The sequence below is a fragment of the Mustela erminea genome, chromosome 12 (assembly GCF_009829155.1).
Source record: "Mustela erminea isolate mMusErm1 chromosome 12, mMusErm1.Pri, whole genome shotgun sequence".
Lineage (NCBI taxonomy): Eukaryota > Metazoa > Chordata > Mammalia > Carnivora > Mustelidae > Mustela > Mustela erminea.
The window spans coordinates 82,739,423-82,757,815 of NC_045625.1; the positions used below are offsets into that span (position 1 = coordinate 82,739,423).

Consider the following 18,393-nt stretch of genomic DNA (forward strand, 5'->3'; position numbering starts at 1 on the left):
GGGGAGAAAATGAAACAAGATGAAACCAGAGAGGGAGACAAACGATAAGAGATTCTTAATCTCAGCAAACAAACAAGGGTTGCAGGAGGAGAGGGGGTGAGGGAATGGGGTGGTTGGGGGATGGGCACTGGGGAGGGCATGTGCTATGGGAAGTGCCGGGAATTGTCTAAGACTGATGATTCACAGACCTGTACCCCTGGGGCAAATAATACATTATATGTTAATTTTAAAAATGTTAAGTATTAGGTTGTTCAAACGGTATTCGGACACTTTATTCCTCTGGAGGAGCGAACAGGGCCTGGAAAGGGGCTGACAACAGGAAAAACCCTTTCGATTCGGGAAAGGTTTATTACTCACCCCTAAAAGCACATATTTTTAAATGACTGAATCTTTGCTACAATTGCTCATAAATATCAGCCTGAGTTCTTAGCCACAATGTGACCTGTGGTTTTTCTGAGCTTACTTGTCGCTCCTCCCCGGCCTAAATCTAGGTGACTTTCAGCTTTCCCCACCTAGATGCTTATTTACCGAAAGAACAGGTTGACATTTAAATAAACGCAATGGCTAAGATGTCATTTCTCCTTTTATCATAAACACAGATATCTAACTTTTTATTTAATGAGGAATCAGTATAACTTTAGAAACAGATGCATTTCATGACTAACTTTATAAATGAAAATATCACTAAGATTTTGTTGCATAATAAATCACCCCCACGGGCACCTGGATGGCTCAGTGGGTTAAAGCCTTTGCCTTCAACTAAAGTCATGATCCCAGGGTCCCACATCAGGCTCTCTGCTCAGCAGGGAGCCTGCCTCCCCCTCTTTCTCTGCCTGCCTCTCTGCCTACTTGTGATCTCTGTCTGTCAAATAAATAAATAAAATATTTTTTATAAAATAAATAAATAAATAAATCGCCCTCAAAGTTGAGTGGCTTAAAACAACCACCACCAAGAGGGAAGGATTCTCCTTATTAGATATCAAAACTTAGTAAATGATATTGACACTAAGATTTTATTGCCCCTGAAATCAGCGTGCGTAGGTCTAAGAATCCACAGCGTTGTGTGTTACTCTTCCCCAGGCATTAGTGAGGACGTATTTGTGCTTTACGAACCGGAGCCTGGTCGTGGCTGTTTACGTTATCATCGCTGCTCATCTGGATAGTCTGCACTGTTAGGTGCATGTGTGACGGCATCTTCAGAAAGATCATACTATAATTCAGCATGAAAATGAGAAGTTACTATGTATCTATTGTGTATCTGGGAAGATCAGTTGGAGAGAAGATTGATTATCGGTGAAACAAATTTTCATTGTTGAAGACTTGACCTTGATTAGATAGATATTTCTTTGCAGATCTGTGTTGTATAGGACCTGAGAAAAATTAGATGACATGGCGTTATATTTTGTAGCTGAAATGCGGGTAAAACAACTGCCGATCACAAACTAAGAAGGGGTAGCAGCAGCTCGACTAAAAACATCCTCTAACAAATAGTTGAGCACTCCTTTAAAAAGAGCGACCTCTTCTTTTTTTTTTTTTTTTTAAGGATTTTATTTATTTATTTGACAGACAGAGATCACAAGTAGGCAGAGAGGCTGACAGAGAGAGAGAGGAGGAGGAGGAAGCAGGCTCCCTGCTGAGCAGAGAGCCCCATGTGGGGCTCGATCCCAGGACGCTGGGATCAGGACCCCGGGATCATGACCCGAGCTGAAGGCAGAGGCTTTAACCCACTGAGCCACCCAAGCACCCCAAAAAGAGCTACCTCTTTAATGCTCTTGATGCCTGACAGAAAATCCAAAATACCATTGGCTCAAGAAGCTGTCAATTAGTTTCTCTGAGATATAAAAGAATTCCAGTGGCAGACTTCACAGGGTTGGTAGATAGTATTACAAAGTTATCAGGCCTATGGGTTTGCTTTATTTTGCTGTTCTGCTACCCTGGGTACATGACTCCTGCTTCATGGTATAACATAGCAGCTTCAGATCCAGACATCACATCCATATTCCAGCCAGCTGACTGGAGGAAGCAATGAAGAGGGAGCAAAGAGCAGCTCACGTATCCTTCTAGAGACTTTCCCAAAACTTGCCACACGATATTTATTCTATTTCATTGATTAGAACATGGTCATAGAGCCAATCTTAGGAAACCATTCCTTTGTACTTGTAAGGAACACTAGTTTGTGGATTTGTTCATGTTTTCTTAAAATTCTATCAGTTTCATATTTTATACTTAAGTTGTTGAGTGGTCTTCCTTATTACTTATTATTACTTATTACTTATTACCTTATTAATGCTTTTGTTTTTTTTAATTTTCTGTCATAAAAAGCTTTTTTTTTTTTAAGATTTTATTTTATTTATTTGCCAGAGAGAGAGAGATAGCGAGAAAAGGAACACAAGCAGGGGAAGCAGGACAGGGAAAAACAGGCTTCCCGCCAAACAGGGAGCCCAACTCTCAGCTTGATCCCAGGACTCTGGAATCATGACCTGAACCAAAGGCAGACACTTAATGCCTGAGCCACCCAGGTGCCCCCATGAGAAGCTTTCTTTTCAGTTAGTATTTGCTTGCTATATCTTTTTCCATTCTTCTATTTTCAACTTTTCTAGTGGTGGTATTAGAGATATATCTGTTGTAAGTATAGTTACACTTTGAAAACCCAACCCATTACCTCTATCTTTAATAGGTAATATTATTTTTTAAAAGATTTTATATATGAGAGAGAAAGAGAGAGAGCGAGCACGAATTGGGGGTGGGGGTGACAAAGGGGGCAGAGGGAGAGGGAGAAGCAGACTCCCCACTGAACAGGGAGCCCAAAGCAGGGCTCAATCCCAGGACCCTGAGATGATGACCTGAGCCAAAGGCAGACACTGAACTGACTGAGCCACCCAGGTGCCCCAATAGGTCATTTTAAAATACATTAATACTTTTTGTCCTTGTTGATTCATTTTTACTTGCTTTTACCATTATAGTATATATTTTCCCTTTTAGCATACTTTTCTTATATTTCCTCTATTCTAGACTGATGAGTTGATAAAGTTTTCTATATTTTCCCTTTCTGTCTTCCTCTGCGGCTTTGTACACTGATTTGCATTTCGGTACCCTTAATACTACTGCCAATGCCATTCAACTCTTTTCCACAAATATTGAAAGTTACTCCATATTTCTATGCTATTCTAGGACTTGAAAAAAAATGTCACCACAATTTTCACAAAGTAATTCTGTACCCATCTCCTAACCCTTCATGTTATCATCGACATGAATTTAAATTTGCCATCACATCAAACAAAAAAATAGCTATATTTTATAACAAATAAGGATGTGATATACATAACAATGATAACACAAAGAGGAGAGATGGAACTATATTTAAACAGAGTTGCTATATCTTAGCAGAATTAAATCAGTATCAGTTGGAAGTAGATTGCTTCAAGTTAAAGATACATATCACAATTCTTAGAGCAACCACCAAAAACAAAATCTTGAAACTCAAAAATACATGCAAAACAAATCAGGGCACCAAAAATACAAACAATCAAAGAAAAAATAGATAAACTGGAAATTATGAAAGTTTAAAATGTGATTCAAAATATACCAATAAGGGACACCTGGGTGGCTCAGTTGGTTAAGCGGCTGCCTTCAGCTCAGGTCATGATCTCAGGGTCCTGGGATCGAGTCCCACATCAGGCTCCTTGCTCGGCAGGGGGCCTGCTTCTCCCTCTGCCTCTGCCTGCCTCTCTGTGTGCCTCTGCTCGCTCGCTCTCTCTCCCTCTGTCTCTGGCAACTAAATAAATAAAATCCTTAAAAAAAAAAAAGATACCAATAAGAAAGTGAAAAGATACTCCCTGAATGGGAGAAACTGTGTGCAAATCTTGTATTGATAAGGGACTTGTATATCAACCATATAACTCTGCAACAAAAAGACAAATAACCCCCTCTCCCCTTCAGGCCGTGTCTCCCCGACCCTGCTCCTCCCTTTCATCCTCCTGTCCTTTGGTTAGCATTTGCCTGTCACTCTCTAGAGCATGGTACAGGCTCTGGAGTCACTAAGACCCAATCATACCCAGAGCCAACATCCGGGGCCTAATAATCACTCAGTGAATCCACTCAGGATATGTGAACTGATGCATGCAATCCTGTTCCCTCTCAGCGGGGACTGAATTCCTAATGGTGTCACCTGCAACTTGCAGGCCCCTTCCTTTGGAGATGGCATGAAGAGAGAAGTGGGTCAAAAAGTGCACACAAGGCTCGAGGGTCCTCTTCACAGAGCGCCTCAGAAGCTGGCCACCCTGGGGTACCTTGGGATGCCAATGAGCTGACGGCACAGCCCTCACCCAGGACATGCCGAATGGAACCCAACTGGTCAAGCTCAGAACCAGTCTCCAGTCTCAGATCTTTGCCAATAACCCAGCCCTGCCCACGGCCCCCTTGCCCACCCGTCGCTGGGCTGGGATATGTGAGGCACTTTGGACACCCGTCGGAGCAGAGCAGACTTGGTCTCTGGCTTCACAGAGCTCTGTCCTTCCAGTCTGTCAGAAGAGTCAACTGTTTAAACTGAAGATCTCCATAGTGGGGCAGGGTATTTCGAACAACCGGGTAACCGATTTTGACCTTGGCTCCTTCCTACAGCCTTCCTTTTTCCTTAGACTTTCTCTCAGAGATTGCTCAGGGAAACCAGACCAAACATCTACCTTTGGTGCTCTGGGGCCAGCCATGCTCTTTCCCAACACCATCGCCACTCTCTATTTTAAAGTGTAATTATCCAGGGGCACCTGGGTGGCTCAGTCGGTTAAGCATCTGACTCTCTTTCAACTTGGGTCATGGTCTTGGGTCATGAGGTCGAGGCCCATGTCGGGCTCTGGGCTGGGCGAGCAGTCTGCTTAAGATTCTCTCTCCCTCTCCCTCTGCCCCTCCTCACCCTCTCTTCCTAAATTAAAAAAAAAAAAAAAAGTATGATTATCCAGAGTCTTGGAAGTACCTTGGTATTCCCACTTAGAGACCAATGCGTGACAGTGGCCGATTATGTTTTCCCAAAGCCATCACAGCAAAATTTCCAGTCTCCCATTCTTCCAGAACCTGGCCTCCCTTCATCCAAAGGCAGATTCTATTTAGTCTCTCTCTGAACCTGACTGGGACTGATGGCTGCTTCAGTGAGTAGACTGTGGTAGAAATAATGATTGCTGACTCGTGAGGCAAGGTCAGAGGAGGTATCGTTTCTCCTGGCTCCTTCTTCTGGAGCACGTGCCTTCAGAACTCAGCCACCGTGCTGTGAGGAAGTCTGCACCAACTCTCCGAGAACCCCCATGGGAAGGCAGAAGCGAACAAGAGCTGAAACTCCACACAACAGCCAGCACCAGCCAGCTAGACCTATGTGCGAGTGACCGCTCAGAAGAGCCCAGCCATCAGCCTCCAAGGCCTCCATGGAGGCCCCAAACATTCATTTCAATCTTCACTTAAACTGCTCAAGTCTAGAGCTGGGCGAAGGGGAAGCCCAGCCTCCAGCTGCAGAATCCTGTCGCTTTACAAGAGCGTGAACTGTGCAAAGAAGTCTTAGAGTTTCATTGCCTTCTTTCAGAGGCTCTTAAAAAATGCAAATAATAATAATAATAATAATAATAATAATAATAATAATAATAAATACACACACACACATATATCCTTATGGCCTCCAATCAAAAGCCTCTGGGAGAAAAAGTCTCCAAGTGTACAATGGAGAATTGTCTGGCAAACACAGACCCAGGGCTCCCGGCTGGAAGCCCGGCTGAGAAGGAACGTTCTCTGGGACCTTAATAAGCCTCTCCAGGCCATATTATTTGGGCGATTATGCGGCTGACAAGATTTCAGGAAATGCATGGACAGCAAAACCACAGACCAGAGGCCAGCTAAGGAGCGAAGAACAAAACTGAGTTTTAGGTCTATTACAGAAGCCTTGGCAGGGAGCAGATTTCCTCGTGGCCCCATCGCTGTCGCCGTCCTTCATCAGTCAGGTTCCTATTCTTAGTTTTCAGTATCTCAGTTGTCGCCAAAGAGAACTCTCAACTGGCTGAGGAATTACAGGGGCCCAGAATAGCTCGTTGGAAGCTGGGAAGAGCTAGCCGGCAGGCATTGCTAAATTGTTAAGTGAAACAGAGGGTAGGAGGGACATTCTGAACACTGAGGATCCAAGAGCCGGCCTCCAACACCTCCTTCCTTTTTACCCAAGAAAAAAGTTGGAATAGCTGGTTTGTTGCAAAAACAATGGTTTAATCAAAAACTAATGCTGTATTATATGTTGACAAATTGAACATGATTAAAAAACGAACAAACAGGGGCGCCTGGGTGGCTCAGTGGGCTAAAGCCTCTGCCTTCAGCTCAGGTCATGATCTCAGGGTCCTGGGATCGAGTCCCACATTGCATTGGGCTCTCTGCTCGGCAGGGAGCCTGCTTCCTCCTCTCTCTGCCTTCCTCTCTGCCTACTTCTGATCTGTCTCTGTCAAAGGAATAAATAAAATTAAAAAAATAAAAATAAATAAAAAAAATAAACGAACAAACAATGCTTTAGGGAAGGAGAAGCAAATTCAAAGTAGAGAGCTAATTGCATACTAGCCCCCCCCCAAAAAAGTCTTAATTCATTTATTGTCTTTTATTGATTCTGCCAGATTAAAAAACAAAGGGATAGTTTTGTTGTCCTGTAGTTGCAAAAATTAATGTCTTCTCACTGTAAAAATTTCAGAAAAGAAATTAAGGGGCGCCTGGGTGGCTTAGTAGGTTAAGCCTCTGCCTTCGGCTTGGGTCATGATGTCAGGGTGCTGGGATCGAGCCCTGCTTCGGGCTCTCTGCTCAGCGGGGAACCTGCTTCTCCCCCTTCCCCTCTGCCTGCCTCTCCACCTACTTGTGATCTCTGTCTGTCAAATAAATAAAATCTTTAAAAAAAAAAAAAAAAAAAGGAAAGAAAGTAAAAAAAAATCACTGGGAATTCCATTATCTAAAGCTCAGTGACACATTTTCATGGCTGGTATTTGCCACCCAGAACTTTTCCCCCTTCCTCTAGGAAACTTTTTCCCAAACTTTTTCTGGGACATATTCTTTGTCCCTAGTTCTCAGTCTGGTGGTTAAAGGATTGCTTTGATGTCAGCTAACTGTTAAAGCCCAACCCCCTGGCCAAGGAATTTGGTTCAGGGAGGTCACGTGACCCAGGCCAGTCCAATGAGAGTGAAGTTCATGTCTTTTTCCGCTGCACTGAAACAAAGAGGCTCTCTAGGTCCTATTGGGCTTTAATGAGGAGACACGTAACCCAGGAACTGTTGGCAGCTCTCTTGGGATCCTGAGAGAAGAAACAACTCCATGGAAAGCAGGAGAGAGAGAGACAGAAAGAAACCAGGTCCTCCAGAACATTACCGGTTCCCTGGAAAGCCAGCCTGTTGAGCTACAGGAGCGGATAACTCAACTCACTTTACTGTTCAATCAGCTTTGAGTCAAGTTTGCAGTTCCTTGCAGCGGGGGGGGGGGGGGGGGGGGGGGGGGGGGGGGAGTATTCTATTCAGTACTGGTTCCTTCCCACGTCTTTCTGGCATACAGCCCCTTCCAACCCCCTCCCACACTGAGGGCTTTATGGAAAAACATGGTTTGTAATATCTCTTCATGTCAAGAAATACAGACCTATATAACAATGCTGTCCAATGTCCTTGCAATTTACCTCTCAGTCAGGCTTTTCCTGACCTACTTAACCTAAAGTAGCCCTCTCACCCATCACTCTCATCACACTCCCTTTTAATTTTTTTTTTTTTAAGATTTTGTTTATTTATTGAGAGAGATTGAGAAAGAGCACATGAGCCCGGAGCAGGGGCAGAGGGCGAGGGAGAAGCTCTGGTACGGGGCTTGATCCCAGGACCCTGGGATCATGACCTGAGCCAAAGGCAGACGCCTAACCAACTAAGCCATCCAGGTGCCCAGGTGCCCAGGTGCATTGCTTTTTAAAGAAATTTTATCTTTTGCCCATTTTTCTATTGACCTTTCAGCTTTCCTTGTTAATATGAAAGAATTTTTTTTTTTTAATTTATATATTTGACAGAGAGAGACAGTGAGAGAGGGAACACAAGCAGGGGGGAGTGGGATAGGGAAAGGGAGAAGCATTGCTCCCTGTAGCAGAGAACCCGATGTGGGGCTCGATCCCAGGACCCTGGGATCATGACCTGAGCCGAAGGCAGAGGCTTAAAGACTGAGCCACCCAGGTGGCCCTGAAAGAATGTTTTTAAAAGAACAGATTGAAGGTAGTAACCTACACTTTTGTATGATATCAATATCCAGACACGTAGTTCTGAGCCTTCAAACATTCACAGAAGTTAGAAAGTTTAGCTGCAATTTCTGGTTCTTCCCTTGTGGGTGGCCTTCTCAGAGAGGGAAGTGATGGGATCCCAAGGTAGTAGAGGCCAAGTGGCTGCATTTGGTTCTTAAAGACGTGGTAGGCACGGCTCTAGTGATGGGCAGCAGAGGGATACGGAATCATCAGTCTGATCTGCAGAGGTCTTTGGCCTGGGCTAGTTGGTCATAGTGTCCTCAGAACATACAGACGGCTAGCCTTCAAAAATCCAATTGGTTTTGTATAAGCCAAAAGCTTTCATTTTGGTAAAGAGATGTGAATAATCATAATGGAAAGGCACAGTCCCTCAGTTTCCAGTTGTGAGCAGTTTACATACTCAGAACCCCTTGAATGAGGGGGAGACAGGCCCCCATTGAGGTCAGAACTTATGACTCCACTAGAATTTTAAACCTCCTCGCCTTCCTCCAAGGGACCTGAGGCTATTTATCAGGTGATTATAGAATGGATAAAGAAGAAATAATCAGACTTTTGGAGGATTACTGATCATTTGTTTAAATTGAATTACTGATTTGAATTGATTCTATATTCTTGTGACCCAAAATACCACTATTGCCCGCCTTAGTGTATGGAGGTCAGATAATCAGGGGGCTTCCGGTCCATCTCATGGGGGCCCAGTAGTCCCTGAACCCGTCTCTCCATTTCAAGAATGCACAATTGGATTCAATCTATGCAGTAACTGGCCGAACCCCCAAAGTAGCTATATCTGTCCACCCACACACCCGTCTACTCATCTACTCTTCTTACTACCACTACAGATACTATTACTACTATAATGAATAATCAGAAAATATCGAACAAGGCGCGATGATACCAGTAATAACAACAGCTACCTCCTGTTGAGTACCAAGCTTCAAAGACTGTCTAAGCTCTTTATATGGATTTACTCACTAGTTTCTCACAACACAGAGTTCACTGGGGACCTACCTCATGTTGTTCATGTTTTTCTCTTTCTTCCTTCCCTCTTCCCTTCCTCCCTCTCTTTCTTTCTTCCCTCCTTTCTTTCTTTCTCTCTCTCTTTTTAGAGAGACCTGCAGTGACCTGCAGCATTGTCTCCTACTTACCCCAAAATATCTGGCACCCAAACATGCAGAGAGGGAAGCTCTATTTATCCTAGAAGGTGTTTGAACCATTATTGGTTTGGGGGTTTAATCTCTTATGGTCACTTTCAAAAAGGATCCTAATAATTCTGGAATGTTAGTCAGACAAGTTCAAAGGGTAGTGATAATCAAAATAATGGTTTTTGAGACTCCGAGTTATTATGCTATGTGAAAGAAGCCAGACACAAAAGGTCCCGTATTGTAGATACGTCAGATAGGTGTATCTACAAACATCCAGAATAGGCAACTCTGTAAAGAAAGTAGACTAGGGGTGGCCAGGGACTAGGGAAGGGGTGCATGGAGAGTAGCTGAGTAATAGAAACAAGGTTTCCGTGTGGGGCGATGAAAATGTCCTAGAACTAGATAGAGGTGATGTTTGCCCAACACCGCTAATGTGCCAAGGGTCCCTGAATTGTACACTTTAAAATGGTTAATGAAGGGGAGTGTGCCTGGGTGTTTCAGAGGGTTAAGCATCTGATTTTGGCTCAGGTCATGATCTCCAGGTCCTGGGATCAAACCCCACATGGGGCTCCCTGTTCAGTGGGGAGTCTGCTTCTCCCCGCCCCCTCACTCTGTCTCTCTGTGTCAAATAAATAAACAAAATCTTTAACACACACAAGGGAAGGAAAGGAAAGGAAACGAAGCCAACATATATCAGTTGTAGGTGTTTGGCTCATATCTGGGTAGTACCTTCCGAGTTCCAGTCACTTACACCGATTCTTCGTTTCTCATAATCACACTTTGTGAGCGGAACTATCCCATTTTTGTAGAGGAGACTGAGCCTCAGGACCAGTCAGTAACTGCAGCCAGATCTCTGAACTAAGGACAAGGGTGACTGGCTCTACCCCGGGCTCTCAGGCTCCCTCTCCTAGGACCCTTTTCCTCCCTTAGCACAATAATCCGTGCAGCAAACAACAAAGTGATGGGGAGAGAGAAGGTACGGTCTCCCCTCCCCATCCCAAGAATGAGTTCTACTCTCCTTCCGTGCGACCCCCTTTCAGCCCAGTCAGTCCAAAGCAGAAGAGTGTAGAGTTCGCTTCCTCTCCTCTCTGCCACATGCATATCTATGACTGGATAAATAATGCTAATTTATGAAATATTAATTAATTTAGGCCTGAAGAAGAAAATAGGCACAGGGACAAGTTCAGCACCTGGGCCTAAAACGATTAACTCATCTCCTGCAGTGTCCTAGACAATGTTCTGTTCCTTTAGAGAATTTCTCAGAACGCATTTCCCCAGACCAGGTCCACAAATAAAAGCTGTGCAGTCATCTTACTAACAGAGGTGGCCCGCCATCCCTCGGAAATCCCATTTGGTCCTTTTCCAGCAGAACTTCAAGATCTAAGTGACACGAATGTATCTTTCACTCTTCCCCAGATCTCTTTTTCTTGTTGCCATTCCAGCAGTGGTTGCCACAGAGAACAGGGCTTGAAGAGGTGCACTCATGAGTTCTCTTGAGGGCCACGTGAAACTTCTGGCCTATCTTGTCAAGTAAGTGACAAACCATCCGAGGGAGCTGCGGGGTTCCCTTCGCGATCTGCTGAAGGCTGGCTTCCCTTGCAGCTGTGTGGATGGTGCACACTGCCTGGGGACGGGCGGGGAGAGGGGGTGCAGGGACCAGGTGAGCTAGGGTTGCAAACTCAGTGCGCTCAGCCATAAGGAAGGCCAGGTGAGTAAGGAGGTTGTGCGGGTGCTGTCCGTAAGGGGCAGCAGACACCCATCCCTGGCCTGCGGTCACACACAGATGTGAGCCTCCAACTACCAGATCTACCATTTTGTAAAGAAATGCCCCAAATCTGGACTTGAGTGTAAAATCTGCTCATGTTTAAATTTAAGAAAACTTCATTGCCTTGTGTAGGCCAAACAAGCTGGTGAACTCGGTCAGTTCTATGGATTCTGGCAATTTGAAAGTCCAGCTCTAAAGGACTTTTCTTTTTTTTTATTGTAAGTTGAAGGGCACCTGGGTGGCTCAGTCAGTTAAGTGTCAGATTTTTTATTTCGGCTCATGATGTCGAAGTCATGGGATTGAGTCCCACATGGGGCTCTGTGCTCGGTGTGGTCTGCATCAGATTCTCTCTCCTTTTCCCTCCTTCTCATTCTTTCTAATAAATGAATAAATAAAATCTTTTTTAAAATTGTAAACTAAAAACCAAACAACAGGATCCACAAACTATTTCAAGACATCCTATGAAAGGGGCCTCTAGATGGGGAAACAGGAGGACTGGGTTGAGAAACAGAAAACCTTGTTTTGAATCCAGACTGTATGTGTGATTTAATAGCTGAAGGCTTCTGAGCAAGTTACATGATGAAGTTATGGAATACTTATAAAATGGGCAGAGCCATACCTGCCATTCTCACTACGCAGGGCTGTTGCAGAGAACCAATCTGACTATCTATTAAGGAAATTCCTACACCAATAATTTGCTGTGTATACGCCTGAAAGTCAGAGAATGGCTCATATTCAGAACATAGTGCTTTTGTTTAGCTGCACACAGACACACTCAACAAATATTTTTAATTGACATAGCTTGCCAAAATTCCTGCTATAATCCAAATTTCAGGAATTAATCTTTTTAATGATCTACAAAATAACTGATTGACTATTAAGCATAATTCACATGGTGACTAATTAGTGCTAAAACTATTTACCAAAGTTCCCAGACTTAGGGAAATGGCATGTTACTGTGTAAGTTTTCATCTGATAGAGGTACAAATAATTTCCGTGTGGTGAAAAACGTATCTATAAAAGTAATCATTTACTGTTCCATGGGCTATTAAGCAGTTTTGGATGTAAGTCAGAATTCCTATTGTAATATTCCTAATTAATTGCTTACATATACCTAGCTCCTCAAATGCTCTTTAAAACAGTATGAATACCTTACTGGTTCCTTCATTAAATAATGTACTGGATAAAATCTTTGCTATGGGTTCATTTTATATTTGCACGAGAAAGACAATTTCATTCTTTTGAAAACTACACTTTGAGTTTGTCTTTCCCTAGAAAAACTAATTCTTAGCCATTTTTCTTGACTTGTTTTACTAATGTTCTCCAGTTTAAATCAGCGGTATCTGAATGGAAGTTTAAACTGGGCCCAATGTCAGCAAATCATTAGGTCACTAATAAGCTTTCGTGGAAGACAGAGATTACATTTGAATTCACTCCTCCCTCATTTATTCATTCTATTTTTCCAACAAGCATTTCTGGAATTTATGCAGGGCACTGAAGAGGATACAATGATGAGTAAGTCCCACACATACTCCCCTTGAAGAAGCTTAGAGATGAGTGAGAAGCACAGGTGTACTTGGATAACTAGAGTATCAGAGAATATAGATAAAGAGCAGTGGGAGATTATCGAAGGAATTGGTGTTATCAGAGGCAACAGAGGTATCAGAAGGCCTGACAGAAAATGTGACCTAGGGGTGCCTGGGTGGCTCAGTGGGTTAAGCCTCTGCCTTCAGCTCAGGTCATGATCCCAGGGTCCTGGGACCGAGCCCTGCATTGGGCTCTCTGTTCATCGGGGAGCCTGCTTCCCCCTCTCTCTCTGCCTGCCTCTCTGACTACTTGTGATCTCTGTCTGTCAAATAAATAAATAAAATCTTAAAAAAAAAAAAAGAAAGAAATAAAGAAAACAAAACAAAATGTGACCTATTAGCTGGACCTAGAAGGATGAGTAGGGTTTTGAAAGATAAAGAAAATCAAAGGGTATTCTCATCTGAAGGAACAGCAGAGAATTCAAGAACTGTATTGGTCAACTGACATCAACTTTTTTTTTTTTTTTAAAGATTTTATTTATTTATTTGACAGAGAGAGATCACAAGTAGGCAGAGAGCTAGGCAGAGAGAGAAGGGGAAGCAGGCTCCCCGCTGAGCAGAGAGCCCGATGCGGGGCTCAATCCCAGGACACTGAGATCATGACCTGAGCCGAAGGCGGCGGCTTAATCCACTGAGCCACCCAGGCGCCCCTGACATCAACTTTTTTATGGTTCCCTGACCCAATTCCATGGGATGCGGATTTGGAGAAGTTCCCCATACACAACACCAAGCAATTCTCAACTACCACTTGGGTGTCACAGAATTCAACTTAGTTGTGACACTGTGGACCCAGAGTTAGCATCAGATTCCACAGGTTAAGGACTCAGTCACTCCACTCATTTCAGATGCCAGTCACAAGCCCCAGGCTGTTACTTGTGCTTCTGATCTACCAGCTACAGACTACAGGTTCCAACCATCCCCTCCTTGGGGTCCTTTAATGTGCTAGAACAGCTCACAGCACTCAGGGAAACACTTAACTTACGTTACCTGTTTATTAAAGAATATGATACAGGATACACAAATCAACAGACAGATACGTAGGGCAAGGGAGGGGGTCATTTTGAGGAACTTTCATGCCCCCTCCTGGGTGCCACTGTCCCTGCATCTCCACATGCTCACCAATCAGGAAGCTCTCTCAACCCAGCTCCCTTGGGTTTTTATGGAGGTTCCAATGCATGGTCATGATTGACTAAGTCATTGTTCAATAGCTGGTTCAGCTTTGGGGGGTGGGCCCTGATGTTTCCAAGCTCTAATCACATGGTTTGTTCTCCAGGCAACCAGCCCACATCCATGGGTGGGGACCAAAAGTCACCTTGTTAATACAATAAAAGATGTCTTTACCACTCTTAACACTTACGAAGTTCCAAGGGTTTAGGAAGCTGTGAACCAGGACCTATGGACAAAGACCAAAGTGAGAAATATATTTAGGTTATCTGAACTATGTATTTTTTTTTTCTTTTGACAGAGAGAGAAGCAGCGAGAGAGGGAATACAAGCTAGGGAGTAGGAGAGGGAGAAACAGGCTTCCCGCTGAGCAGAAAGCCCGATGTGGGGCTCCATCCCAGGACTCTGGGATCATGAACCAAGCTGAAGGCAGATGCTCAACGACTGAGCCACCCAGGCGCCCCTGAACTATGTATTTTTAATACATCACAGTATCACACTTGGGAAAAAGTCCTCCTATGAATTTGGAACATACATGGGTTTTGCAGGAGAAAGTTACCTGAAAAAGGATTTGGGAGTCTACTATTGCATAACAAACCACCCCAAAACTCAGTGGTTTAAGACAACACTTGTTTATTATTTTTTATGCATCTGCCGATATAGGCTGGACTCAGCTAGAATGTTTCTGCTCCACATCTCTCTCACCCTGCTCAGAGAACAGCTGCTAGCCTGAGCAGTTCCCTCTCATAAGATAGCAGAGGTGCAAGAGAGAAAAACACATGGTCAATCCAAAGCCCAGGGGTGGGGAAATGCATTCCAACCCTTTAGTGGAAGGAACTGTAAAGGCATACAGCAAAGGTCATGGCTGAAGAGAGGGCATGAAGAATTAGAAACAATGATGCAGTCTACCTTAGGAACAGACAGTAGAAAACCTTGAAGGCTTTGATAAAGAACTGAACTTTATTGCTAAGAGACTAGGTTTTACTTGTTCTCACCACACACACACAAACAAAAAACTATACTTGTATAATATGATAGAGGTGTTAGCTGACACTGAGGTGGTAATCATAATGCAATAGATAAATGTATCAAGTCAACGTGTTGCACACCTTAAGACTACACAATGTTATATGTCTATATCTCAATAAAAAATAAAAGAATTAAACTTTGTGATAGAGAAGGGAAGTCATCACTTTTTTTAAGCAACAGGAAACATTCTCAGATCCATTTTAGAAAGATGATTCTGTTTAGCTGGAGAGAGGATTAGAAAGTTTACAACCATCTGAACTAGGGTAGTGGCTGTGGGAAAAGGGACAAAGGGACAAATTAAAAATAGTTCTTAAGTAGAATAAAGTAGGTCATCATCTGGAGGAAGAGTAAGAAAATCAAAGACAGCACTCATGTTTCTAAGTTGGTATGGTGAAACCACTGTCGGCGATAACGCTACTAGCTACTTTTATTGAGCATTTATTTTGTGCCAACTACTACTGCAAACGTTTTGTGCACACCATCCTATGCAGGGGTGGGGTGTGCACACGCACACACAAAGTATGACATAGTGTTGCCGTTTCCTGTCCTTTTATACATGAAAAGAACCAGACTTAAACAGTTGAGTAACTTGCCCAAGGTTCTGTGCTAATAACTGACAAAACTGGGGATTGATGTAAAACTGCTTTGATTCTAGAACATGAGCTTATAACCTGTGAGGGCTGCCCCTGCAGGAGGTCTCTATCGACCTCTGCCTGCTCTACAGATTTTGGAGGTACTCATCCTATGAGCCAATTCCTTCAAATAAATAAAAATACATAGACACACATCCTGTTGGTGGTTTTTTGTTTGTTTTGTCTGTTTATATTTTAGTTATTTATTTGACAGAGGGAGAGAGAGCACCAATAAGAGCAGCAGGCAGAGGGAGAGTGAGGAGCAGGCTCTCTGCTGAACAGGGAGCCCAACAGGGGTCTTGATCCCAGGACCCTGGGATGATGACCCGAGCAGAAGGCAGACACTTAACCAACTGAGCCACCCAGATGTTCCATCCCGTTGGTTCTGTTACTCTGGAGAACCCTGGCTGATAGGGGTGCGTAGGCTTTCCCCTCCCTATTCTGCCTAAGGACAATGCCCTGGTTCTTCTAATGTCTCTCCCAGCCCGGCGCTACACAGAAAACACCTCTCATCTTGGAGACTTCAGTAGATCCACAGTCCATGCATCATCCTGACACATGCTGTGGGGCTTTCTGGGCCCCGGTACCTTGCTCCGCAGGGCGCTCCTGCTTCTCAGCCGTCACTCTCTTGCACGAAGTCCTTTGTTTATGAGCGAGGGGCGAGGACATGCAATGGGCACACGTGCACACGCACACGGGCGCATGCGCAGACGCACGCAGAGCGCATGCGTACACATACGCGCGCACGCGCACAGAGCAGCCCTCAAAAAGCCGAGGCCAGCTGGCCAGCAGGTGGCCGGGCTCTCCCGCCGCCTGAGTGGGAAAACTATGAGGCAACAGTTTTACACCGTTCGGCAGCATTTCTTGGTGGGATTAAGCTCCGGCCTCCCATGAAGGAGTTACCTTGTACTTCCTGCGCAGTTTATACTCAAGACCCGGTGTTGCCGGCGCTGCCGCCCGAAGTCAGACTTCCCCGGAGCGCCTGCCCCCCACCCCCACCCCGCTCCATTTCTAATGTCCCTGAAGCAAAAACGAGGTGGACAGAACGAGACGTTCGGGGACCGATGGGGTTAGGAAGCGCTGCTCTGACTTGCAGAGACGGAGCGCGCCGCTTGTGAGGCAGGACCCCCGCGCGGAGGACGCCAGAGGCTCGGGCCAGGCGTGGAGGCCCCGGGGCCGCGCCCCTGCTCAGGAGGCAGCGTGGATCGGGTAAGAGCCCTGTCCCCTTCTGCAAGTCGCGTGAGGGCTGCGTTGTGCTGCGTGACCTCCCCCGTGTTTAAACGCCGCCCTGCCCCTGCCCCGTCTGCGTAACATGGAGTTTCTTGGGACTTTATGCCTCTTGTGTTGCTATTTGGGAGGCATTGGCCCTGGGTACTGTAGAGTTGACGTCTGGATTACACCAGGCTCCAGGGGGGGTCTTTCTCCAGAATTTTGACCTAAGGGCCCGTGGAATTGTGCTCCTGGCTTCCATGAAAGAACACGTAAGAAACACGTCTGGCGGGAGCCTGGCTGGCTCAGTGCGTGGAGCGTACGACGTTGAACTCGGGGCTGTGAGTTCAAGCTCCAGGTTGGGTGTAGACATTACTTAAAATCTTTAGGGGCGCCTCGTGGTTCGGTTGATTAATGCCTGCAGCTCAGGTTGCGATCCCAGGGTCCTAGGATCCAGCCCATCGGGCTCCCTGCTCACCAGGAAGCCTGCTCCTCCCTCTCCCTCTCTCCCCCTGCTTTTGCTTCCTCGCTCGCTGTGTCTCTGTCAAATAAATTAATTAAATCTTAAATAAAAGAAATCTTTAGGAAAAGAAAAGAAACAGACCTCCGAAGTCCTCTTTGCAAACAAGTGGCCGTGGGTGCGTGACACAGTGTGAAACCCCGCAGAATAGAGTGGATGCAGGGGGAGAATTCCAGAACGATTCCCCCACGTCCTTATGGGCATTTGGAGTTCAGTCAGGTAGCGGTCATCTTGTGCACCTTGTACATGGGCCTTTGGAAAGCAGAGGATCCCCGACAGTGTGTATAGTGAACACTGCCTTCATTTGTGCCTTTGTCTTTCCTACTCTGACAATCTTCTCCCTTCTTTCCTCATTTGTCTTGGGCCCGTTTTTTTCCTTAATTACAATCCATATATATCACAGACAGCCTTAATTCCTTTCCAGAACAGAGTATTAATGAAAAATGGGTGGGGTAGGCACTAGCGGTCCATCAGACATACTGTGGGGCCTTATGGGGAACAGAGGTCCTACTGGTCTGCACCACTTAATGTACCACAAAACAAATGCTAGAGCCAGATGACAGCCCAGCTCCCGATGAAAAGCCCCCTTTCCCTTCCCTGGCTTTGCAGAAAAGCTCATTCAGGTAGTTCATGGACACAGGCAAACCAACTCATCTTATAACCAATGTATCTTTTTCCATCCATAAAAGGGGACTTTTATTTACCAAATACACAGATTGGAGTCAGTGTCTTCAGGACTGCTCAGAAATTCATCATACTGCACTAAATGGTTTATAAATTATAGCACCAAGATTGATAAAGACACCATCAAGGACATATTACCAATACAACTGTTTTGAAAAAGCTGAATTTATAACAACTTAAAGCTAAACACCTTTGTAGAAATTCACATTATAAAAGACTCTTAATGGGAACCAAGACTCTTCTCTTTCCTAAATTCAGTGTACTTTTAATTCATACAAGCCTAAATTCCTAGGCTGTCTTGTTTAACTTCTAAACATATTTCAACCTTTAGAGAGTGAATGTGGGAGTATAAATTGATGCAACTTTTCTAGGAAGCAATCTGGCAGTAAACATTAAG

General features: G+C 44.7%; 1 long non-coding RNA gene across 1 annotated transcript; it reads right to left on the minus strand.

Moving 5' to 3' along the window:
• Positions 1-953: 953 nt before the first annotated feature.
• LOC116570110 lies at positions 954-17,168 on the minus strand. The gene is made up of 3 exons (XR_004277287.1): positions 16,171-17,168; positions 14,117-14,152; positions 954-1,370 (listed from the first exon to the last, which is right to left on the minus strand). It is a non-coding gene; the product is annotated as an uncharacterized LOC116570110 (long non-coding RNA).
• Positions 17,169-18,393: the final 1,225 nt, after the last annotated feature.